Below are 26,936 nucleotides of genomic sequence, written 5' to 3' on the forward strand. Positions count from 1 at the left end.
TTTCTTCACAAAATCGGGGTTAGGCTCCACCGTGATCATGGTAAATGTATAATATTGCATTGGTAAATAGTTCCAAGTCATAGTTTATTTTATTTCTTTGTAGCATTTATTAATGTGGATATATTCAACCATGTTATCATATTAGGAATTTCCAGAAGGATAGGAAGAAATTCATAAGGATGTAGCTAAAATGTTAAACTGTCTCTTAAATTTAATGAACTATTAATTAATTATCTAAAAGCTTGTCTGACTTTTTTCCATGAAGTAGTTCTAAGAGATAGTAACAGGTGTTCAGGTGTTGGGGGTAAAAATTTCAGGGGTCAGACAAGTTTAGGGGATACTGTTGGAATGTTAAACAGCTTTGTTTGTTCAGACCTTCTCAAAGTCTCTGGTGTGTGAATGTGCATTGAACATTTTCTGGGAGTGCGTCAAGTATGCACTATTTGCCATATTTGTTTAACTGTCAAATTTTTTGTGTGATTTTTTTTTTTTTTTAAGACATTAACTCCCCACCATAATCTTCCACTGTGGGCCCTCACTGAGAACAATGAAACCACTCTGAATACTTGTTTAAAAGTTAAATTGCATGTTGTTTATAAGATCCTTTCATGGCCGGACGCGGTGGCTCAAGCCTGTAATCCCAGCACTTTGGGAGGCCGAGACGGGCGGATCACGAGGTCAGGAGATCGAGACCATCCCGGCTAACACAGTGAAACCCCGTCTCTACTACAAAATACAAAAAATCTAGCCGGGCGAGGTGGCGGGCGCCTGTAGTCCCCGCTACTCCGGAGGCTGAGGCAGGAGAATGGCGGGAACCCGGGAGGCGGAGCTTGCAGTGAGCTGAGATCTGGCCACTGCACTCCAGCCTGGGCGACAGAGCGAGACTCCGTCTCAAAAAAAAAAAAAAAAAAAAAGATCCTTTCATAAGAGAGACAGGTTCTTCGGAGAGGATTTTCAGATTCTCTTTTGTTAAGACAGTTTTTAAAACTGGAGTATATTACTGCTAGTAAATTTGAGAGAAGTAAACCGCAAGCATCTACCAGGTAAAGAAAAAAAAAAAGAACGAGGCAACAAGGCGACCTTGTCATGCTTCTTTAAAAATGAAGTGAGGAAATCACAGGGAGGACTCTTTGTTACCACATAAGACACAGCTGCCACCAGCAGAGGGAAAGTGAGACGGTGTGAGCACTGTGAGGCGAGCCCAAGACGAGTGAGAGAATTTCTCATTAAGAATTAATGAGAAAGGAACAAGTTGTACTTCAGGATATATTTCTTTATTTTTCTTCCTTCTAAGTGGTCTCAGTGAAGATCTTGGTAACATGCAAAAAAAAAAAAAAATTGAATATCTTAGGTTTTTCAATTAAAATACTTGAGAAATGCTTATCAGAGACATTCTTTCTTAACACGAATATGTAATGTCATTCATATTCCATTGTATGTATGTCATTTTAGTATATGTAGGCATTTTATTTTTATTTTGTTTGTTTTTGAGATGGAGTCTCTCTCTGTTGCCCAGGCTAAAGTACAGTGGTGTGATCTTGGCTCACTACAACCTCTGCATCGAGGGTTCAAGCTATTCTCAGTTCAAGTTATTCTCACTTCAGCCTCCTGAGTAGCTGGCATTACAGGCACCTGCCACCACGCCCAGCTAATTTTTTTGTACTTTTGGTAGAGACGGGGTTTCACCATGTTGGCCAGGCTGGTCTCAAACTCATGACCTCAAGTGACCCGCCCACCTCAGCCTCCCAAAGTGCTGGGAGTATAGGCATGAGCCACCACTTCCAGCCTATTTAGACATTTTAGTGTCCCCATAATTTTTCCTACCTCATCTTCTTGATTTTGATACCCAAAGTTATCAACCCAAATTATTGAATAACGTTTACCTTCCACTTCTGCATGAAAGAGAAGGCTGCACCTTACTCTCATCATTCAGAACATGAAAGCAAAGCTCAATCTCTAAGGTCAATCATTACTTTTGTCAGTTACCAGTTACAACCAGCAACACTGAACTCCTAAGCTGTTCTCTTAATTCTTTTATGTTACTAGCATTATAGTATTTGGGAAAAAAGGAGCCAACATTTGAAACAAAATTCATAGTATGGGTAGCATGTTTGGAAATGATGTATTATAGGTGAATCAAAGGATCATTTTGAACTAAGAATGCAATGAAGAAGCATTTCTTAAAGAATCTGTTGGAATCAGTTAACAGAGGATGTGGGACAATTTTTTTAGCATGAACAAAGACATAGAGATATCACATAAAAATACATATAAAGGGATAACTAGAAAATTCACTTGGCTGTAGGGTTATGGTCCCAGTTGGATGGAAAAATAAGACATGAGCAGTTAGATGGTGGGAATCACACTGAAGGGAAAGAAAGGATCCTGAGGCTGAGAAGAGGCCCAGTGGGGTCCGAGAACCCATGACTGAGAGACCAAAAGGTCATATATGTCCCCTGTTATCATTGTGAGATTGGTTGGTAAAAGATAAAGGAAAAATTAAGTCCCTTTCCCTTACCTTTTGGTATTGACTTCTACCTTTTTTTTTAAATCTGTTTTTTTTAGATCTGTTATTCCCAGATTATGCAAAACCACAGGATAAATATGGCATGCTGGTCTGAAACCATAAGGTCATGAATTGTCCTTATATCAAAGGTTGACAAACTATGGCCTGAAGCTAGCCTGCCACTTGTTTTAGTAATTAAAGTTTTATACGAACACAGGCACACACATTCATTTATATATTGTCTACTACAATGGCAGAATTGAGTAGTTGTCACTGACAAAAACTGTTCTGTGGTCCACAAGCCTAAAATATTATCTGGCCCTTCACAGAAAGGGTTTGCTAACCCCTGCCTGAAATAATTGAGGAGGAGGAGTCAACTAATTTAACAGTGATTTAAAACATTATAGTATAATATAGAGGATAAGGATAACTAGAAATTTGTGTGGGGTTGCACTCCATCTCTGTGTTAATGATTATTGATATAATCATATGGATATAAGGTTAATATAATTAACTTTGTATCCTTGGAAAAGTTTATCAACTTCTGTAAGCTGAAGCTTCCTGATTTGTAAAATGGTAACAGACATAATGTCTATTATTGTTAGAAGTATTAAAGAGAAATTTATCTACACACTTGTTAACAAACATGGTAAAGCAGACTTTATCAAAGGGGGACAGGGTGGTGGGCATAGTGAACACTACCACGGGGTCTTGCAGTGAGGGAGAAGACTCCAGCTCCTACAAGGACAGTTGGGGATTTATAACAAAGAAGCAGGGTGGGGTCAGTGCATGGAAAATTGTAGTTGGCCCTTGAACAAGGGTTTGGACTGTGAGGGTTCACCTGTACGTGGATTTTTTTTCAATAAAAGTTACATCGAGTGTGCCTTGCCTCTCCTGCCGCCTCTTACACCTCCTTCACCTCTTCTGCCTCTGCCACCCCTGAGACAACAAGACCAACCCCTCTTCTTCATCCTCCTCCTCTGCCTACTCAACACGAAGATGAGGAGGATGAAGGCCTTTATGATGATTCATTTCCACTTGATGAGGAGTAAATAGATTTTCTCTTCCTTATGATTTTAACATTTTCTTTTATCTAGCTTAATTGTAAGAATACAGTATATAACACATATAACGTACAAAATGTGTGTTAAATGACTGTTTATGTTATTGTTTAAGGCTTCTAGTCTTCTAGTACTCTATAAGTAGTAATCAAATTTGGGGAAAATCAAAAGTTACATGTTGATTTTTAACTATGGGAGTCAGCACCCCTTACCCCTGCATTCTTCAAGAGTCAACTGTACTACAAAGAAATATCAAGGATAAGGGGTTTCTGGCTAAGCTGACTTGACAGGATTCTTGCTGAAGGCAGGCCAGGGGATTAAGATATTGGAGGTGTGGTCAGATGCCCAGGGAGGGGGATTTTCTCCTAACTGACAGGATTCTTGTTCAAACTGCATTCAAGTAGGACAGAGAGGGAAGCCCAAGTTCAGGCCTAGTCGACAAGCGAGGAACTCAGAGGAGCCTGATGAAGGTTTTGGTCAAAGGAGAGAGTCCATGTCAGAAGTCAATATGGTAACTTAGGTAAAATTCTTAGCCAGTACCAGCCAAGTAGTTAGCATTCAGTAAATGTTGGTGAGTATTATATTAAAATAAAGTTGTAAATATATTGTATTACAATTAAATTCCGTTAATTGTAGGGAATTTTACGGATGAAACTGGAGACATCTAGGCTTTTGTAGGCTCTAGGGCTAGGAGTTCACCCTGCTCAATAGGGAGTGCTTGGGTGGGAGAGTTGAAGCAGCACTGCCTTAGGCCATGTGAAGGTTTCCTTTCTGCAGGCTGCTCTTGCCTGTGGTAGTAGCTGAGTCTCCACTGATTATGGAGGTCAGAAACTTTGATGCAATTCAGTAGTTAAAGTCCTGCTGTGCTGCTGACAGCGCTTTTACTTGGGAACCGCCAGCGATTTAGGAATATACCTGACTAGAATTTTACTTAATTTTTTTTTTTTAAGTATCTAACTCCCTGTGAAGAAGTGCTTAAATTTTGTTGATAGGCTGTGCTCTTGCTAAGCAGATGAATTAGGGTCCCTAACTCCTTAGCGATCCAGGCATGTGTTTGGTTAAGTCAGCAATGAAAATCTTCCCTCTAGCAATATTTGCCTTTGGTTTGGCAGACTTGATATCACATCTCACTGATTTCTAATCCTTTCTGAATGCATTCTTTGTAATAACTGCTTGTTCTTTGCAAGGTTCTCTTAGGTTCATGTTAACTAGCTTTCCTAGTGAAGTTTGTACAGTCATCCCTCAGTGGAGTATCCACAGGGAACTGGCTCTGGTCCCCCCTGGGATACCAAAATCCATGGATGCTCAAGTCCCTGATATAAAATGGTGAGGCATTTACATATAATGAAGGCACATCCTCTCATATACTTTCAATCACCTCTAGATTACTTATAACATCTAATACAATGTAAATGTTATATAAATAGTTCTACTGTATTGGTTAGGGAATAATGACCAAAAACAGTCTATACACATTAAATGCAGAAGGATCCATCCATTTTGCCTCCAAATATTTTCCATCAGCAGTTGATTGAATCCAACGGTGAGAAAACCATGGACCAACTGTACTGTGTCACTTGGTGGCATCATCCATTTTGGTAGATGTAGGCACTTACTTTCTTCTCATGCTTTTGTGAAGGGCTACCAAAAAAAAAAAAGCAATGATGTGTTAGAGAAAGAAAGTGTAGATGAAGACTTCTCTCTACCAAATTATTAAAATAACTTTACTATTGAAAAGTTTTAAGTTCCTTAAAGAACCTGTTCTTAAAGCTTCCTGTTGTCTAGTGCCTGGTACATAGTAGATGCACAATGCAATGCATGTTGTTCAACTAAAAAACTCTGAGGCTTTAGAATAAAAGAAAAACTTTAAAAATATAATATAACATAGTAAACCAAAATAAACTGTGCTGTAATTATATCAAATATATTAGTTTGGGTATACTTATATTTCAGTATTTCAGAATCACGTCATCAAATTGTTGTTTCTGTATAGAGAGAATAGGATATCTTTTCAGAAAAAGCATTGAAAAACCTTTCTTTTGAGTCATAAAAGATCTATCTATATTTCTATATTAAACCATTACCAGGCCTGCTATAAGCCAGATAATGAAATAAATAAAATAGAAGCAAAGATTGATGATATCTACAGAACTGTGGCAACTGTGGTCTAACTCTAATCCCGTATAGAGCAGGAAGTAAATTCTGGAATGTTAACATGTGCCTTGTCATGCAGCCTACAGGATCCCCTCCAGCCCACACCTTCTAGCTTCCACCTTTACCGAGCCACTGAAACCACACACACCCTTGGCATGGCTTCATTCAACTGACTTCCCTCTCTCTCAAATTCTGTCTTCCCTTAACTTCCATAGCACTGTCACCTGCCTTGGTTTGCATCTATCTCGTTTGTGGATTTCCTAATCTCTTAGAGGACCTTAATATTAATTCTTATCACTCTACTGCCCAGGGTACAGATTTCTTCCATCATCTGTTCTTTTTCCTGACTTTGGCTGAAAATCCATAGATTATTATTGATGCTGATTATTCCCTGTAAGCAGGTAAGACAAATCAGGTCTCCAGCCAGGGCCTCGCCTAAACTCCAGCTCCACGACTTCTAACAGTCTGCTAGACATTTCCATTTGGATATCTTTTGTCTCAAATTCAATGTGTCAGACAATCTCTCTAGCCCCTACTTTCTACCAGCATCCTTTCTAACTTGCCTTTTCCTGTAACTGGCGTAATAATATGGCACCACAAGTCATGTTGCCTCTCCTTCACCCGTCCATGTCCAGTTACTAAGTTCAGTTAACTTTTCTCTAATGGTATACCTGAAATCTAGCTTTTCTCTCTGCTGACAGCCTAAATTAGGCTCTTGGCCTTTCTTCAAGGCCTTTGAGATTCTGGTTTTGATCATCATACATAATCCTCCCCTCCTATGAGCTGTTTCATTCAATAACCCCATTCTCCATCATTCCCTATCCTCCTTTCCCAGGTTACACAGGAAGTATTCAGAAATATCTGTTGGATGATTTATTACAAACACAGTAAGGATTTCAGGAGATGCCTGGTTCCAGTTACATTTATCTTTATATTATATTGAAATGTCTCACCGAGTAAATATAGTTACTCTATACTAATAGGTGAAGCACTCCTGGCAAACAAAAATGCTGAAGACAGTCCACATTAAAATAATGAGTGTTGGCTCTGTGTTTGTTAATGGTTTCATTAATGCTTCTATTGAAATTTATTTTTCCTGCCCTTTGTGTTACTTACACCCCTTGTAAGTTACACAGCCCTCTCAGGCTCCTTGTTTGTATTCATATTTGTTGCTCAAAATAATTATTTTATTGTTAGTGTTTATAATATGCCAAATTTAATGTGATCTCTAAATTCAATTACTAGGCTATTTATTTCCTCTTTCTTACTAGGGAAGGCAGTGTGGTTGCGTAGTGAATAGAGTAGGTTCTGAAACTGAGCTGCCTGAATTCAAGTCCTTCCTTGGCTTCTTCTTAGTTTTGTGGCTTTGAGCAAGGCATTTAAACTCTGTACTTATTTCTTCATCTATAAAATGGACATAATAACACTTCTAGCACTGTGTTATAAATATATGTAAAACAAATATCAAAAAATGTTAGCTATCCTAATTATTATTTAACCATCGGTTTAAATAAGACTAAATCAGGTCACCCCATTCTGTTCCCTCCTGCTGCGGGATACACTACTTCATACTGGCTAGATCTGTTGAAATTGTTTTCTTAGGATTTTTTTTTGGCTTTTTTTTTTTTTTAAAGTATTATTATACTTTAAGTTCTAGGGTACATGTGCACAATGTGCAGATTTGTTACATATGTATACATGTGCCATGTTGATGTGCTGCACCCATTATTGCTGGTTTTTTTTTTCCCCCAGGACTATTTGAACTAGTAGTAGAATGAATACAACATCAACCAAGTAATTTGCAAATTTCAAGATTATACTTACTGATCTGTCCTCATTCATCTGGCTTAATAATTGTCACTTTGTCTATCCTGATTTTTTCGGTACATTAGTCTGTTGTCCTACTGATATTTTGTTCTTCAGTGTTTTTAAAAAATGTATTATAACATAAATATTGCTTTTAACATTACTGCCATATTAGACTCCTTCTGAGTAAAGTGATTAAAATTTATTTAACAGACTTTTTTAGAATAGTTTTGGGTTCATAGCAAAATTCAGCAGCAGGTACAGAGATTTTCCATATACCTCTGCTCCCAGGCATGCATAGCCTCCCCCATGATGAGCATCTCCAATTGACGAACTTATACTGTACACATGGTCACCACGAGTCAATAGTTTACATTAGGGTTCACTCTTGGTGTTGTGCATTCTATGGGTGTGGGCAAATATATAATGGCATGTATTCTCCCATTATTGTATCATCCAGTATAGTTTCACTGCCCTAGAAATCCTTATTTATATAACTTTTATGAATTTTTTTTTTTTACGGTAAATTCTGGATGAGCACTGCTAAGTCAAAAGATTTGTGCATTTTATTATCAGAATACTCTGATTCTGTTTCACAAATAGTATACAAGCAACTTGAATAATGGAATGACTTTTAAACTGTGGGTGTTCTCATAAAAAATGGAACTCCCAGCAGGGCACAGTGGCTCATGCCTGTAATCCCAGCAATTTGGGAGGCCGAGACAGGCAGATCACCTGAAGTCAGGAGTTCGAGACCAGCCTGGTCAACGTGGTGAAACCCCGTCTCTACTAAAAATACAAAAATTAGCTGGGCATGGTGACAGGTGCCTGTAATCCCAGCTACTCGGAGGCTGAGGCAGGAGAATCGCTTGAACCCGGGAGGCAGAGGTTGCAGTGAGCCGAGATCACGCCGTTGCACTCCAGACTGAGCGACAAGCAAAATTCTGTCTCCAAAAAAAAAAAAATATGAAAACCCCCACTGTTGGTCTGTTTTGCCTCCTGTATTTGTCATCTTAGACAACAGATTGTTTCTCCATTTATTCATGATTTATTATTCATTTTGTTTATAAAACAAACTTATGATGGCTCTTATGTGTGCCAGACACTATATTATAGGCAAGAGATCAAAAAGTAAATATGAACTGTTCCTACCCTCAGGGAACATAATTTGGTATAGAAGGCAGATGTAAATCCGTAATTGAAGTGCCCTGCACAACCTTTCAAGGAGGGCAGCCTGGAGTGATAGGGAAGAAAGCAGGAAGAGCACTAGCCCAGATTTGTTTAGGGTCTGGGGAGGATTGGTTAGGAAGGGCTTCCTGAAGGAGAGGATACCTAAACTGAGCAATTAACAATTAGGAGTTAGGGAAAGGAGGGGAAGGGCAAGGGACATTATTCCAGGCAGAAGGTATAACATTGGCAAAGCCCAGAGAACCAAGAAAACATAGGGAAAGAATGCTTATCAGAAACATCAGAAATGTTTCCCCTGATATGTGTGAATGGTTCATATTACAGCAATTTTCAAATCAGCATAATATGGGGAATTTCACAAATCTTAAATGAGAAACAGCTATTCCAATAGATAAGCAGAGACATTTCTTATCTGTGATTTATTACATGCTAAATCAGTAATATAGATATTGTAAACAAAGTTACATAGTATTAGCTAGGTATTAAATAACTGAATGCTGGCATTCTCTATTAGCTAAAATTATATTTTGGGGGACAGGGGACTTAGCAAGGTATGAAAATGTCTTCAGTGTGTGATTTAAAGCATTTAATGAAAATGAGCCAATGTAATTTTCTATGACAGATTTTATTCTGTCAAGCACTCTAAGACACTAGATAGGAAAAGAAAGCTGATATTCAAGTCTAAACAGAAATGTCAGCAAGCACACCTATATTAATGGAAGTTTGGAAAACAATGTGTTCTTCTCTCTAAAAATAACACAGATTTTACTTCTAGTTAGGAGGAGCAGTGGACCTTAGGGATCTTGTGGACAATAAGATTGATGTTTCTTTGAGGCAGAATTTTGAGCTTCAGGCACAGTTTTCACGGAGCAGAAGTCTATAACGCTTATACATCAAGGGCACTTACGTGGTGATTGCAAAAATTGCAGTGAGAATTGACTACAGTACTTAGACAGTGACATTTTAGGTATTTTCTTCCTGCTCTTTTCAGCAGCTGGTTTTATGGCAGGTGTTTTCTGTGACATTCTGGAGCAACAACCAGAAATATGGCATCAGGGGTGATCATAAGATGAATGGTTGGAGAAGACAATGGCTTCCTGACACTGCATTGAAGAACTGCCTAACAAGCTACTAGTTTTAAAAGTGAAATGCTATTTAGAGAGGAACTTCTAGGTAGAGAAACACATATCCAGAACAATGCCTGAAATTAGAGCATCATTTATTCTGAAAGTTTAAAATTTTTTAAAGAATAGTTTTAACTGACCATGTGGAGAAGTATTTTTCTGTTATTTATCCCACCACTCATGAGTACTTCTTGGTTTTTTTGTTTTGTTTTGTTTTGTTTTTTGTTGTTTGTTTTCTTTTGTTTTGTTTTTAGACAGAGTCTCACTCTGTCGCCCAGGCTGGAGTGCAGTGGCGCAATCTCAGCTCACTGCAACCTCTGTTTCCTGGGTTCAAGGGATTCTTCTGCCTCAGCTGCCTGTGTAGCTGGGATTATAGGTGAGTGCCACCACGCCTGGCTATTTTGTGTTTTTAGTGGAGACGGGATTTCACCATGTTGGCCAGGCTGGTCTCAAACTCCTGACCTCAAGTGATCCACCCGCCTCGGCCTCCCAAAGCGCTGGGATTGCAGGCACGAGCCACCGCACCTAGCCTTGAGTACTTCTTATATCTGTGTTACACTTTGAAGGGCAATATTCAAGAATTTTGTACCAAGAAAAAATAAATTATATCCTTTGTAATATCTATAATGGCATGAGACAGAGAGTCCTACTGTTTACAAACTGAGCAATTATTATAAGCATTTCAGCATCCTTGCAAAAGCATTCGATAGGCTAAAGTGTACTTTGATTAAAAATTCACATTATTTTATCTATGTCTTAATGCCATTCTTTCCCATCTAGCCATTCTCTTTTTCTCTTCAACACTAAAAAAAAAATACAAATGCCTAATATATATACATATATGTGTGTGGGGGGGTGTATTCCACATATATATAGTCCACAAAATTAGGAAATATTAGGTAGAAGAGTCCTAGTACTTTGAATTCATTCTGGATTCACTGCCTCATATTCTTTATATCCACTCTGAATATATAAAGAATTTAGAACAAGGTCCGGCATCTTAATAGTTATTTACCAAATATGACTCCTGAGTATTCTAAAACATATGTAATGAGGACATGAGTTTGTCATTCCTGATAGGTTGTAAAGAGAAAAGAGATGTTGATGCTGATTTCAAGGGTTTTGTCAAGATTTGGTAGGTCCTGTCTCAAATGGAACTTCAGATGGACCTCAAGTCTAGTAGAGGAAGAGGCACATACTCGGTACCATTAAAGCCCTGGATCCAGGACCTCAGCCCCAGAAGTCGGTCACTTCATCAAAAATGTTACTCAAGTGTAGGATCATATAAAATGATGTATGTCCTAAACCATTTCCTTTTAAGTTTTATGAAGATAATCTTATTTGCCATCTCTTTTGTTGTGGGACCAAAGACTCTTATCTCCATTGTTGGTCCGTTGATTGTAGTTCTGAAACATTTTTCTTGCTAAGACATACCATTTTCTGTTTAAGTGGACTGACAAATTAAAGATACTTATGAAATATTCTGAGTATAATTCTAGATTTTTGTGTTTTTTCCAATCTTTTACAGTCATCTCACTCCTAATTTCATGTGTGTACATGTTTTTTAAAAGCCCCCTTTCCACTCTTATTGTATGAATTATACATCCTATGTAACCCGACTGCATTGCCAAGCACAACTAGCATTAGCTTGTCTTGTCCTTTCCTTTCCTTTTCCTTTTCCTTTTCCTTTTCCTTTTCCTTTTCCTTTCTTTGCTTTTCTTGTCTCTTTTTTTTTTAAATGGGAGTCTCACTTTGTTGCCCAAGCTGGAGTGCAGTGGCTGTTCACAGGCGTGATCATAGTGCCCTACATCGCTGAACTCCTGGACTCAAGTGATCCTCCCAAGTAGCTGGTACTACAGGTACACACTACTGTTACTCAGCTTTGGTTAACTCTAGGTCATAGAGCTTAACTAGTTACAGCAATAATGAGAGGGATTATCAGAGAGCAGCCTCCCAACCACGGGCATTGCTCATGTGCTAGGCACCAGTTAGGATATTTGACAGAGGGAATAAGAGTCTTGGTTAACCCCACTAGTCAGTAAAGTGAAAGTCAATTAAGAGAGATTGTGTTATCATACCTTCGACATATGATACATAGAAGTACTGACATGGCACTATGAAATGCAAAAGGAAATGACTACCTGGGTGGGCAAGGTATTTACAATCTGGCAGCAAAGACAAAGATGAAACAAATAAGTATAATAAAGCTTTCTGGTGCCACAGTAGAGTGTGGCAGTCCACAGAGGAGGACAGGCTGAATCTTGTGGAGGGGAGAAGAACATGAAAAGGTTGATTAGAAGGGTGATGTTTGGGCTGGGCGTGGTGGCTCACGCCTGTAATCCCAGCACTTTGGGAGACTAAGGCAGGTGGATCTCAGGGTCAGGAGTTCGAGACCACCATGGCTAACATGGTGAAACCCCGTCTCTACTAAAAATACAAAAATTAGCCAGGCATGGTGGCGGGCATCTAATCCCAGCTACTCGGGAGGCTGAGGCAGGAGAATCACTTGAACCCGGGAGGCAGAAGTTGCAGTGAGCCGAGATCACACTACTGCACTCCAGCCTGGGCCAGAGAGCAAGACTCCATCTCGGGGGGAGTCAGGGAAAGTGATATTTGAGTTGACCCCTGAGTAGGTGTTCTGTGGGCAGACATGGGAAAAGAAAACTTGTCAGGGAGAGGATGAAGCATCAACAGAAGCACAGAGAATCATTTAGCTGATGGTGCATTCCAGGGACTGTAAGGTTTTTGTTACGCCTGAAGCAAAGGTTGCAAAGGAATGTGAAAGTGTGATAGAGGAGGAGGCGGACAAGCCTAATGGTTAGGAGGGATGAGATTATGGAAAGCCTCCCCTGGACAGATTGCTTTATAGTTTGGAGTCTCATGAGTCAGCAGTGACAAACACCAATGCCTGCAGAGACGAAGAAGGTGGCATAAATTAATAAAAGATCAGCCCTCTTTGTTTTTATTTTTCCAGTTTTGATAGTACCATCCAAGAAATATTTTCCTTTTTAATTCTACCATCTGTAAAACAACAGGTAAAGCCTTGAACAAAAAGCCAACTGATATTCTGCTTCAGTATTGAAATTGAGAGGAGTGGAGACTGTGGCAAACCAGAGGGCACACGCTCTGTGTAGAGGAATCAGCTGTGCCTCAGATCCCATCACTTGGTGGTGAAAGTGTGGACCTAGTGTTGCCTGATCTTCAGATTTTTCAAGATAAGCTGAAAATCTGGATTTTTATTTTAAAATCTCCCAATTTTTAAGTGTTAGTGACTGATTTCAGAAGTTGAGTGCATAAATCAATACTGTGCTGAATGCCTGGTGTTGCATTCGGAGAAATCACTTGAATGATTTATCTGAAGCAGGGAAGCAACAAAATCAGATCTTCAATTTTGGAAGGTCGCTGTCCACACTGCTGAGGTTGAATTGAAGAAGGTTTGCTCCTGGAAGCTTTGGGAATGATCCCAGCACAGTCGGTCAGGGCTTGATTGACATCACTGGTGACTGGGTGAAGAAAAGGAATAAGAATCATGACAAATAGCAAGCAGATTTTGATGAACCTTAAAATACAGCATGTTAAATATATACACTAAGTAAAAATAGAAATTGATACTATAATGCAGAAGCAAAAGCTTTTTTTTCTGAGAACAGTGAGAAAAAGGATGTGCTACAAACTGATGGGAAAGACAGACATGAGACAACAGAAAAATTTAGTTTAGGTATGGGCAGGAATTTTTAAAAGAAAAGAATTAAAGAATTGTTAGATTTAATAATTAGATATTTCATCTGCAAAGTAATAGCCACAAAAAGGCTTTAAATTAATTTATTATTTCATACAACAAAGCATCCAGAGGTAGGTAGTATGATGAGCAACTCAGTGGTATCCTCAGAAACCCGAGTCTATCAGGAAACTGTTTTGCTTATTCAGCATCCCAGCCTCTTCGGCAGGACGGCCTTGGGGTACAAGATGGCTGCCACTGAGCCAGCAGCCTATGCAGAGGATACCATCCTGAGGCAGAAAGGAGAATTGTAAAACAAATACACCCTTTGAGAAAATCCTCTTCTCTTGTCTTGTTGACCAAAATCGTATCACTTACCCATTCAAAAACCTGTTGCTGGAATGAAAATGGAATTTTCGTGATTGACCGAGATTCATTCCTGAGAGAGGAGAGGGTCTCACCCTTCCCTGAGCACAAGGGAGGCAACCAACATTTGCCCTCCCAAGAAAACTTGCTGACATCTGCCCTGGAGTATTCTGAGACAAGTCAACAGGAACGTAACGGTTGATGGCAGAGGCTTTGGAATAGATCTGGGTTTGGGTAGCTGCCCTTTCGCTTACTGTCCTTGAGACCCAGAACAAGTGACTTGCTCTCTTTAAACCAGCTTCTTTGCCTGAATGATTTTAGGTCCTTTTGAAGATTAATCAAGCCAATGTATGTAAGATATTTAGATTCATGACTGTTATGTTTTAACTACTCAATAAACCATGGTGGTGGGTTGATTAATAATCATCTTTAAAGGGCAGTGCAGTTAATTTGAAAGAGAATTTTTGCCTTGGTCTAAGAACAAAACTCTTGCCAATAGGAAATATGTTAAAATAACCCCGTCTCTACTAAAAATACAAAAAAGTAGCCGGACGTGGTGGCGGGCGCCTGTAGTCCCAGCTACTCGGGAGGCTGAGGCAGGAGAATGGCGTGAACCCGGGAGGCAGAGCTTGCAGTGAGCCGAGATCACGCCACTGCACTCCAGCCTGGGCGACAGAGCGAGAATCCGTCTCAAAAAAAGAAAAAAAGTAACTGACCATTAATTGTAAAGTTACTTTAAAAGTTCTCAGCTGTTCCCATTATTCCTACTGAAACAGTGAGCTGGGATGTTAAAGTGCAGGATAAGCCTTAGAAGATTCGGCTCTGATCCATTCTGACGTCCTGCACGGAGGCCAAGGCCCGCTTTCCCATGGCTTCATTGCACTGAGAGGAGAGGCTGGCCTTGCAAACCTTAGTGTCCCACATCCCTCCCAGCTCAGCTGATCTCTCTGTTCCTGCTTTAGAGTGAGCTGTTAAGCAGCTTGTAGACAAAGTAGGTGGTTAGAAATAATTTGCTTCATTGTTTTGAATGTTTAACTAGTTAAGAAATTCTGCTCCTCCTTTAAAGTATCATCTTAATCTAGAATATTCATTAATGCAGAGAAAGGTGTTGAAAACGTAGTTTACTTTCAAAGGAATGGCAGGAGCGAGAAAACATCTATATAATGGCCACCACACCAAGTAAAATGCTTCTACATCATACATACTAAGAGTGACCTTTATAGTAGTAAGAAAGCCAGCTGCTTAAAGCCTCCTGAGTTTCTCTGGGTGAAAGTCCCAGCAATATGGCATTGTTACTGTGTCGCTGTAATTTATGTAAATGTGTTGTCAGAGATGAATTAAAACTTATAGTTGTAAATCTACAAGGACACAGCCATAACTCACACAGATTTATTACTTGTAGACACGTATATCAAGCCTCTAGAATTACTGCCTCTACTGTAGACAGAGGTTAAAGAAGAAGGCAACAACTTACATGCCATTATACCTACACAGCAGTTTGTCATTCATTGGTAGTGGTATGAATACAAAATGCAGGCATGTGGACTGTCCTTCACCCAACACAGCCTAATCCACAAATGTCAGCAAGCATGCCTGCCTCAAAGAAAAAGAATCAAATGAGGAGTCCGAAAATTTACTTGTATACCCATTTGCTAAGTTTGTTGTTTAACTTCTCTGAGCCCAAGTTTATTAGGTATAAGACAATTTTTTAAAAAACCTGCCAGTGCCCCCCAGTGTACTCTGCATGGCTTTTAGTGAGGTAACCATGCATGCATTCATTGATTTAAGAAACATTTGTTGAGTGCTACTATATATCAGACACAATACTGTCTTTTAGGCTAAAGGAAATGGTTTCATCCAACATCCTTATTTTTGCAAAAAAAGAGAGAGTGAGATGAGACAGGTGAGATGCCTTCTAGAAGCAGGTATGTGAAACGGCTTTTGAAAATTATGAAGCCCATTCAAGGAGAAATAATCATTCATTGTAATACAAACCCAGTATCTCCTTTATCTGATGATGTATGTGTGTTTCGTTCTCCACAGATGTTTCCATCTGTCTAGGAGTTCCTTTTATATAAATTCACTGGGCATCACCATTGAGCATTGTTCTTTCCAAACCAAGTGACATATCAGAATCATGTAGGAAGTTTCAAAATAGACTCCTCCTTCCTCAGACCTCCAGAGTTCTTTCATTCAGAATCTTTAAGGGACACAGGTATCTACATTTTCATAGCATTCCCGTATGTAATTCTAAGGCAGGCTGGATTGGAATCTCTGAGTTTACAGAATAAAATAACATACTGTATGAGGAACAAATAATGTGTGAATTAATATTTAAGTCCCCAAGGCCTATAAAATCAAATAATTTAAAAATAAGGAAAAGTCATTTACTTTAGATCTAGAATCATACAGGCTGAAATGGAACTTTAAGGTGAGTAGAATTTGATTTTGTTATTATTATTTAAAAGGCAATGTAGCAACAGCATTAAAGAAAGGTTTAGAAGGGAAAAACCCATGATATTCCCACAAACAATGATATTGGGCTATATACAGGTTATTAATATGTGCAAGTATAGATATTTGCAGTCTATATACTCCTATATTTGCTTTGAAATATTTTCTGAAATCATAACATTTTAGTTAATAAGGTTTTAGTTATTCCTTTCTACCCAGAAATGTCTCTCACGGTCCTGAGCTGAGTTAGGGCTAGGATCCCTAGATTTTTATGTGATGTTTGAGAATTTTCCTGTGATGTTGTGCTAAACTACCCAGCCAGAATTTTAAGTCCCTACTGTTGAAGACACATATAGCCTCCTTTTCCCTTGGCAGTGCCCTTTCTGATGTCTTTTCAGTTCTTCAAATTACAACAGGAGGGAGCCTCTATCTGATAAAATCACTAATAGAAAATGTGCTTAAGGAAGTCACCAATATCTTGTTAACCCTTTGTAGCTTTGCCCCGAACAGGGACGTTTTCTTCAACTACTTAGATCAACACAGAATTCAGGATGCCCCTATCTCTGGATCTCTCTCACAATTTGGTAGACTCTTTTCTTTTGCTGCAGCATCCATCAAATAATTTCTAAATGTAACAAATAGTATTTACTGCCTACTAGCTACTAGGCTAGTGCTGCACACTATCGAAGTAATATATTTCTATTTAATTATTTTGAGGAAACTAATGCCTCCTCTATGGAGATAATTAGAAGAACACTTTTAGCTGCCTTACTTTCCCAAGTGGTAAATCTGGTGAAATTACCAAGATGTTAGCCATTTCTATATTTTGGGAAAATACTAAGCATTTAGTTTGTTACTATATCCTTAATGATGTACTAAAGGAAACTATGCACCACGGTTTTCTGGTGGAGCAACCAGAGACACTTCCTTAACCAGCAGCCATAGCCTTTTTCTGCCAAAGCCACAGGCCATTCTGAGCTCTCCTCTAAGTGTCCTCCACCCACAATGGCCATTCCATGTGCTCCAGAGCCAAAGGAGGGATGCAGGGTAGGCTCTACCAGAGAGCTCTTTTCTGGCTTTAGGTCATGGTGAGACATAGAAGAGGTTCAGGTTGGTTCCTGGGTGCTCCCATTTTAGAGACTCAGAGTGTTTGGGAATTGTGAGCTATCCTCTTTCCCTCAGCCATATTTTTAATACAAAGGGGCTTCTTAGAACAGCCCCTGCAAAGGGACTGTTGATCCCCATCCACAAGCTATGGCTAGCACCCCTAGATTGCATCTGCATACCAGAAGCTCTGGCAGTGGTGTGGAGCTGTGTGTAGAAGCCCAAGACCTACAGAGTGTGATTTTACAAGGCTGAGCTAGTTCATCCACTCATTCATTTAACACATGTTAGTGAGTAGGTGTGTGTGCTGGGTTCTATGTCAGGCAGTAATGTAGAATGGTTAGCAAGACAGGTAGTACTGACTAGCTCCATTACAGGCTAAAGAAGTTAAGCAAATAGTTACTCAGTTAAACACATTATTACATTTTGCGATAAATACTATGAAGAAAAGTGTAAAGTGTGGCGAAAAAGTATAAAACAGGGAGAATTAAAAAGGATGATGTCCGACCTTTGTAAGAAAGTGACATTTAACTCAAAGCTATGTGTAATGAGTAAGGGTTACAGAGACATCGAGTGGATAGAGAGAAGAGCATGTGCAAAGGCCTCGAGGTAAGAAAGATCTTAGGGTCCTTGAACTGGATGGAGTGAATGGGAGGAAAGGGAACCTGACACAAGACAGATGGATGGGCCACAGCCAGCTCACCAGAGGCCCTCGCCAGTCAGGATGAGGAATTTTGATATTATCCTCAGTGCATTGAGAAATCGTGAAGGGTTCTGAGCAAGTGACATTATCTGATCTACTCTTTTAAAAAGATAATTTTTGCTGCTGTGTGGGGAATGGATTCAGCAAGACAAAAGTAGAAATGGGAGACTAGTTTCAGGCTATTCCAGAAGTACTCCAGGTTAGAGATGACAGTAGCCTTGACCGTTATGGAGACATTGAAAATTGGGAGAAATGAACCGATTTAAGATAAAGCCTAAAGGTAAAACTGACTGAACTTGTGATGACTTTGGTATGGTTATTAAGAGAGAATGAAGTTTTGAGGATAATTCCCAGTTTTTGGCATGAGGAACTGAATAGATGGGAAACATTGGAAGAGGAGCAATTTGTGGAATAAAGAGTAGAAGAAAATTAATAGTTCAGTTTCTGATGTTAGCTCTGAGATACCTAACAAGTATTCAGCTATATACATGTGGAGATACCAAGTATTCAGCTGTGTACATGTGGAGATACCAAGTATTTAGCTATATGCATGGCTCCGGAGCACAGACATGTCTGTGGTCGACATAAAAATTTAGGTATTATTGGCTTGTTGATGTATTTAAAGCCATAGCAACAGATAAATGTAGAGAGAGAAGAAAATAGGGCTGGGACAAAGCCCGGAAAAACTTCAGTGTTTAGAGAGAAGATGGAGAGATGCATCTGGCAACAGTGGGAGAATGGATGGTTTGAGGGCATGAGAAAAGTCAGAACATGGTGACGCCATAGATACTCAAAGAGGAGTGTCTCATGGAAAAAATGCTGCCAAAAGGCCAAGAAAGATAAAAACTATGAGAAGTCCATCAGATTTGGCAACAGAAGCTCACTGGTGACTTTACAAAAGCAAGCTCTGTGCAGTAGTGAGGTAAAGGCCTGGCAGCAGTGGACTAAGTGGGAAGGCAGGCCAGTTGAGACCCGCTTGGCTTGAAAAGTAAGAGGAGAGACAGAAGAGAGTTTTGCTTTTTAAGATGTCTGTTGTTACAGGTTCTGTAGGGTATTTCACTGCTGCAGGAGAACAACTGACCTGTGGTTTACCAAGGTAAAACCCTGAGTGATAGGAAAGGGTTTAAAAAGAGATGTGAAAGATATTATTTTGGATATGCCATGAAAAAAAAATACTCCTGCACATTGTATACTGATCAGTGTTAACACTGTTATTCTGAACCATTTTAATATCAATTTAATGTTAACCCCCAAAATCCAAAGGGCATTAAGTCTGTGCTGATGAAGGTAATGAATGGGGATCATTGAGACAAACCTGAAATCCTAGGTTTGTGCCAGAAGCCCATGTCTGACTTTAAAAATGGCCACTTGTCCAGGGATTTCAAAGACATGCATTACTTTAAATTTGGTGGATTTCAAAGGCACCAGCTTCTGAATATTCCTAAAAGACATTATGCTTACAGGATTAATGAGCATATCTGTTTTGCCAAGGATGGAGCATTATTCGTTTCACAACAAAGGCTCTCTTTTCATATTAGCAAAGGTATCAGAATTGATCCCCACAATTGTTAGAGGCTTTTTCTTCATTTTTGGGAGGTGCAGAGTCAGTTTTGGAATTTTCATCAAGGAAAATTTTCATCAAGGAAATACAAGAAGGCTTATGAGGTTGAGTTATTTTCACGTGGTTTTGAAAGAAGGGCTTCTTTCTGAATTTTCACCTTTTTCCATGAAGCAGATAGAGAGCTGTTTACCACAGCCTTTGTCTGGGTTTGGCATTGATTTTAAATCACCTGGATTGATCATGTGGTTATGGGACTTAAAAAAATCCCACCAAATACCAGAGCCTCTAAACACAATTAGAATTGAGGGGTTTTTAACCTGCTAGCATTATGTCCATAGGAGTACATTCTAAATTATTCTTAACTTCTGCTCATGTTAGGTGGAAATAAAGCACCATTGTAACATATAGTGTCTGAGGTTCAGCAAATGCTCTCTAAACACGTAGAAATGTTCCTAGTTTTCAAAATGAGGAAGCATCTAAAATCTATGTCTGTCTTGGAGTATTTCACTGCCTCGGCAGCTTCCTCAGCCAATAAGAGAAAAATATGCAAATCAACCAGCTGTCATCTCACACACTCCTCAGCTGCAGGACAACAGCAGGACTTAGGCAAGCTGATCTCAACCAGATTTGACAAAGAGGTGGAAGGTCTAAAATTAAATAGGTCAACACAGATTCTCTAATAATAGGTAGATGTGAAGGGACAACAAGGGGTCCCAGAGGAGAACTGCTTTTTAAAGACTGCGTACACTCTTGCTTTTCATTTCAGACTTCTCATTGTTAGCAGCATTTCAGTCTGAACCATCTTATTTGATAATGAAATGGTTCCCTTTTTTACCAAATACCTTTAGATTGTTACTAAAAGTGGCATTTTAGTGAAGTAAATATTTACAAGCTTCAAACTACTTTAAGAAGCCACGTTTCCTATTTTAAAGGCAGTAATTTTTCTGTGGCTTGCTATAGTACTTCAGTTTTGTTGTCATGGTGACTAGATAATCTAACTTTTCAAAAATGGAAACCTGCTTCTAACTATATTGCACCAACCTACCAGTCACAAATGTAGAGTCCAGAGTGGACAATTTATACTCAGTTTCTCTCCTAGTTAAAGTCTAGGTTTACTTTATAGACATCATATTTCAATAAACACACACACACACACAGACAGAGAGAGAGAAATAAACTCCCTGTCAGTTTCCTAACAGTAAAACGTAACCATCAACAAAGAAATTATTTTTTTATTCCTCTTCTCACCAGTCAAAAAATGTGCCCCCAGAATAAGTATAATTTTGAAGCATTCTTGTGGTAGCATCTTACTGAACAATATAGAACTGTTATCCTCAATAGCTGTAAATAATTGTCAGTGAAAAAAAGAAACAAGATAGTCTCTTATCACTAGAATAAACAAATAGATAGCATTCCTTTAAAATACAATTAAAATGTTATAAAAGGGCAGTGATTTGTTTCTTAAATTCTTTTACATGCCATTTTACACAATTGTAGTGTGTTTCTTTTTTAATATTATTTTGATATTACAACAATAGGAACATACTGCAACTCTTCCTTGACATGTTGGAGGAATGTTTACAGTTATCACAGTCTTGAGGTAGGGCACGTTTTAATGCTTAAAGATACTATTTTATCTGTTTGAAAAAAAGAAATTTTAATTGTGAAAAATAAGAAATAAACCTTAAAAATGTTCACTGTCCTACTTTCTTCCAGCACCTTTTCTTCATGTTTCAAGAAAGATGGCTTTACATAGGAACTTCGAAATAACACCTAATCATTAACAGAATGATGGATGTGATGAAGCACCTTTTTCTTGAGAAATAATAAATCAACATATTCCTACCCATACATTTTTACTGAAATGTATGAAATATTAGCATCATATATTTAACAAGGTGTCAGTTACAAAAATTGCTGGCAAAATGTCCTGAGAACCAACAGAATACATTTAAATGTTATGTTCCTTTTTTGGAAACAAAGTCATTCAAATGTAATTCACACTTTCTAAAATGTAGCATGGTTATAGTTCTTATTTACTATAAGTAAATGGTAAACATGAGCATGATCTGTTTGAGCACTAGCAATACTAGACACCAAAGTTAGCAAAGTAAAATCTCCCAAGCTGGAATGTTTTACTCACAAAAAAATTTGGTTAAACTTTGATTTTAATATTATAAACTAGAATACTTCATAAGACCATGTTTGCCCTTTTTGTATTTAAGTCATTATGTCTTAATCACTATTTATGCAGCACTTTTTAAATGAAACCTTCCCCTGGGTTCATTTTTAGGCAGACTTTATATTGAATTGTGTTTGGATTTTTTGGAAACCTCTTTGAAGGATGAATTTGTGATTGCTAGTTGCACAACCAGTTTCCTTTATTTTCATTTTGGGGGTGTTTTTCCTGCAGCAGCCATAGTGTACTGTGGGAAATGGAGCTGGGCAGTGTCCTTCCCTGGCTATATTAATTTACCCTTCAGCTGTGTGCAGTGCCGAGAGAACCTCGGGCCTTGTTGTTGATTATCTACACAATGTCTCTGGGAGCATTATTGACCCATTGCTGCTGACTGCCTGTGGCTCTTGATTTTTCACACCGTCTCCATGACACTCATAATAAAACATACTATCTTATTGCTACTCAGCTCTGGGAGCCAACTGATTCAGCCTTAGAACACTACAGTTTTTCTGGAGAACATTTATTGTATGTGGGGTAAAGTGTTGTAGCAGTTTTAGGATTCTGTCCTGTATGGTTTCAATAACTACTTCTATAGCAAGATTCCACACACTGTTAAATTTGTATTGTCTTAAAAAAGCCAATGCTAGCTTTGCATATATTGTCAACATGAAATTTAGCATGATTAATATAAATGTTATACTTTTAAAATAATGGGGTAAGGAAAAGAATATTTTGCATTAACATTAGGCTTGACATGTTGCTCTAACATGTATTTTCAAAACCAAATTTTAAAATATATCACAAGGATTATGCTATGATTTGTTACTGTGCTACGTATTTGTTATAGTGAATGGGGAGGAGGTGGGGATATTGAAGTTTCTGATGGTATTTGATTAGTATGTTTCTAATTTGCCATTCTCAAAATATCTTCCAAGATACATTTTAGCTTCTCTATATCAAGTACATGAAATCAAGTAAAATCTTTCCTCTTAGGTACCTTGAAAGATTTTTTTAAAATTGAAGGTTTAATCAGTGGAAAATGGGTCTCCTTGAGCATGTATTTTTGTTTTATATTGTTTTATGTTGGAAGTTTTATGTATTTTATTAATATGTTATTTTTTTAATTATTTATGATATATTTTCTAATCCACAATTAGCATTAATAGGGTACAATAATTTGTACCCTAAGTGTTGATGGAAATTATAGCACTTCAAAAGGAGCTCAGAGATCCTAAGAAACAGGCTTTTTCTGTTGGTAGAGTGAATAAATGTACATATTTCTTGAAGAGAGTTTAAATATTTTCATGTATATTAACTGCTATTACTATAGGAAAGGCAATATAGCTCAAAAAGGGGCAATTACTCTATATTTGTGTTGGACATTTTTATAGGAAAGATAGGTCACAAATTAGGTTAATATCATTGGTTGCTTTTTACTGAAGTTGTTTAGAGTGTTTTCATTAGAACAAAGGTTTCTTTAGCAAACCTTACTTTCAATAAATTCAGACTTTCAGGATTATAATAGAGCTAATTTCAGCTTCTTAGTGTGTGTGTATATATACATATATATATGTGTGTGTGTGTGTGTATATATATATATTCAACTTCATGAATTCCCTGAACTAGAGTCTGTTTCCAAAACATCTACTGTAATACTGATAGTGATATGTTCAAGGATTAGTAGCTCACCACTTTAATATGTTTAAAATTTTGATCATTTATATCAGTGAATTTTGCAATTTAAGAAAAGGATCTTGCTTTTAAATTGTCGTATTATCAGACTACCAACACTTTGACATTCTGAAATAATAATTCCTTTGTTCTGGCTTATGGATTTAGTTTTCATGTTTTATCATACTTTAGTAGATAGGTTTTATGTTTGAAGGATATATAGTTTTCTAAATGTATGCTTTTAAAAATATCAAACCATTATAAAATGAGAATTTTTTAATTAAACATTTTGCAAGGATGGCTTCAGAGGGTGGGGTGGTATATAGTATAGCCTTAGTGGGCTGCCTCTGTATGACAGATCTGTACAGAACCCCAAACAAACAACAAAGTTGTCTCTAATTTTAATCTAGCTGCTTCTCAGCTAATTTACTTTCAGTTTATGTCCATTTGATGTAAATAGAACCCAATGACGAAAAAAAAAAAAAAAGGAAAGGCATTCCACTTCTCATCTCTCCAAATTAGTGTTGTTCTATTGAATTAAAAAATTGAATCTCCTCATTTTTCATGCCAAATTCATGACATTTTAAGACACAGGGTGAGAGTAGATGCCATTAAACCTCTGTAAGTCTCAAGCAGAGGCCTTTTTAAAATCAAGGTACATAGGCTTAGGCAGCAGTTCAGTAACCTTTGGGAAAACCACAGGGTGTGTTTTACCTATTGTTATGCAAACATTGTTCTTCCAGAGCTGACCTTTACTCACAGGGATTTAACAGCCATAGTAAGTCAGGGTTTGAATTCTCTGTGTCTGAGTTGCGGATCAAGTTTACAATAACCATGTTCACAATTGTTTTGAGCCCTTCCACCTGATGGTTTTTGATAGCATGAGGTTTGTGTTCCACTTAAGCCTAAGTATTTCAGTGTGTCTTTGGACATTTAGAACCACTTGAAAGTGTACGCAAGGCTTCCTCTAACTGAGACGTAATCATCAGGTATTGCAAAGGTTAAGCCTTATCATCTGTACCAAAAAAAAAAAAAAAAGCTGAGGTTTCATCAAAAACTTCCATCCTCACAACCTTTCGACCACAATTTGATGATGATTATTGATTATCTCACAGCCTTTCACTCATGCTCTGCCACCGCGGCCAGCCCTGATATACAGATAGGGCTGCAGTCCAGCTAAAATAAGACTCCATCTTGATAATGGACTGAGATGAGATACTGTTATTTGATAAAGATAATTGATGTTTCACAGTGAATTGGAAAGCAGCTTCAAGTGCACCATATCTGGAGCTATATTCTGTCCACAAATATGGCAGTTGTTAATAGAACAAAAGAACTAAAGTTATGTATTTGTGCATAGCCTTTTAAAGCATTTTGGTGCTATGATTTTTTTTTCTTTTGTGCTTGATTATTTTAAGGTGTAATATAGAAAAAATTAGTAAAGAGTAGATCACATTATTTTTTGTCTCTGGTTTCAGGTTACTTTGTTAAAATTGTACATAGTGTGGGTGTTATTGATCAGCTCCCTTGCAGACTTAATACTTAAATCCTCTGCTTGGGTTATGATGAATCACTGTCATGCGTAAGCTGAGTATCTTAGGTCAAAGTTAAATTTCATGTTATCATTAATATCTTAAACATTTTACATACTGTGTGAAAACACAATTTAAATTATTGATCGTAAATATCATGTCTCCTGGAAAATGTAATTCAAATAATCTGGGAATGCAGACTGGGTTTCTCCTCATTTATTATTAACAGATTTCTCTAAAAATAACATGTAACTCACTGTATGTGTTTGTTCATCACGCCTCCTTCAGCCACCAGATTTAAGTTGATTAAGGTATCATTCATCTTAGGTACTGTTCATCCGATTTCTTTTAGTCTTATCACCTTCATAACCCCTAATTAAGCAATAAGGCTTGACAGAGAGTATGGTTATCATGAGATAATGACACCCCAAGTGTGTTGTGAGGCATAAGGTTCAGCTGAGTGCTTCTAAACCTCTAGGGGTGTGATTATCTCATGATAAACATACCACATTGCTGCTCATTGAGATCATTGCTGCATGTACGCACCACTCCAGTTGAGGTAAAACTGACATTTCCTTGCCCACCTTCTCAGCCAATCCAAATTGGTGCTTTTATAAAATTGTTAGTTCAGGTCTCAGATTTATAAGCAAGCCAAAGTTGAAACCCGTAAGCTTTTAGTTTATTGTTTAAGTGGTATCAGTTGAATATGCAAGTACATCTTTGAAAAAAAGACAAGTTTGTTTTTTAAAGGTAAGTTTCCTCAGAAGAAAGACCTCATGGAAGGCAAATGTGTGTGTGTGTGTACGTGTGTGTATGTGTATATATAGTCATCACAATTTTGCAGCAGTTAATAGATTAATAGACCCTACTCCAATAAAAAAATCGGACGTTCTTATAAATTCAGAAGAGGCATGGTTGTGCTTTAATGCAAATAAAGTTATTAAATAGTTGGAAGTTCTATAGGGAATATCAATTGGATGTTTGGTTTAGGAAATTCTTTTTAACTTATTTGCAATTATCACAGTTAGTAATAGACCAAGGGAGAGGGGATGGAGAAAAGTGTTTGTTTTGTAGCCTTGTTTTTGTTCCGGTTTCTTGTGAATTGATCATATTTCAGGGAAGAATAATTTATATATTTTTTATATTGGCTCTGATTTGGTATTTAACAGAAAAAAATGAATTATCTGCAGTAATTTTGGTTTGACTGTTAGAGGAGAAAAAGATGCCACCTTTTAGATAAAAATCTCAGGAGTATATGTGTGTATTTTTTTTTGAAAAAAAAAATGGTGAGAATGCCATGGCTAATTTTATAATGTTTTCAGCATGAATTTAACTGTGTCTTCTAAAGCAACATTATTCATTAGGACTTTCTGTGATCATAAAAATATTCTGTATCTGTACTGTCCAGTGTGATAGCCATTAGCCATACGTAGCTAATAAGACTGAGGAATTGAGTTCTTTGTTTTACTTAGTTGGCATATTCTAAAGAAAACCCTTGAAAGTTAATTTTTCTCAAACTCCTCACAAAACTTCCAATAGATGAATTATCTTATGGCTTTAAAAAAATGATATTTTTTCCAAGTAATTAGTTTATTTGATGGTCTTTTTTATTTTTTGTGTTCAAATAAGAACCGGAAGAGTCTGTTCGTTTTATAAAGATTTAAAATTCTTCTTAGTACAACTTCTACTCTAATTTGTATGCAGTTTTCAGAAGGTCTTATCAAGTAGTTAGGCATTTAATGTATGCTGAAACTATTAATCTACTTATGAAATTAAAATAATAACATTTTGGGCAAAGTAAAAGACTTT

At 37.7% G+C, this 26,936-nt stretch overlaps 1 protein-coding gene across 2 annotated transcripts in view; it reads left to right on the top strand.

The window, feature by feature from the left end:
• The window catches only part of WDR7 (WD repeat domain 7), a 382,832-nt gene that overhangs the window by 314,133 nt on the left and 41,763 nt on the right, over positions 1–26,936 (top strand). The gene's annotated exons all lie outside the window — the stretch shown is intronic.

Source organism: Colobus angolensis, unplaced genomic scaffold, assembly GCF_000951035.1.
Source record: "Colobus angolensis palliatus isolate OR3802 unplaced genomic scaffold, Cang.pa_1.0 Scaffold108, whole genome shotgun sequence".
In the NCBI taxonomy this organism is placed as follows: domain Eukaryota; kingdom Metazoa; phylum Chordata; class Mammalia; order Primates; family Cercopithecidae; genus Colobus; species Colobus angolensis.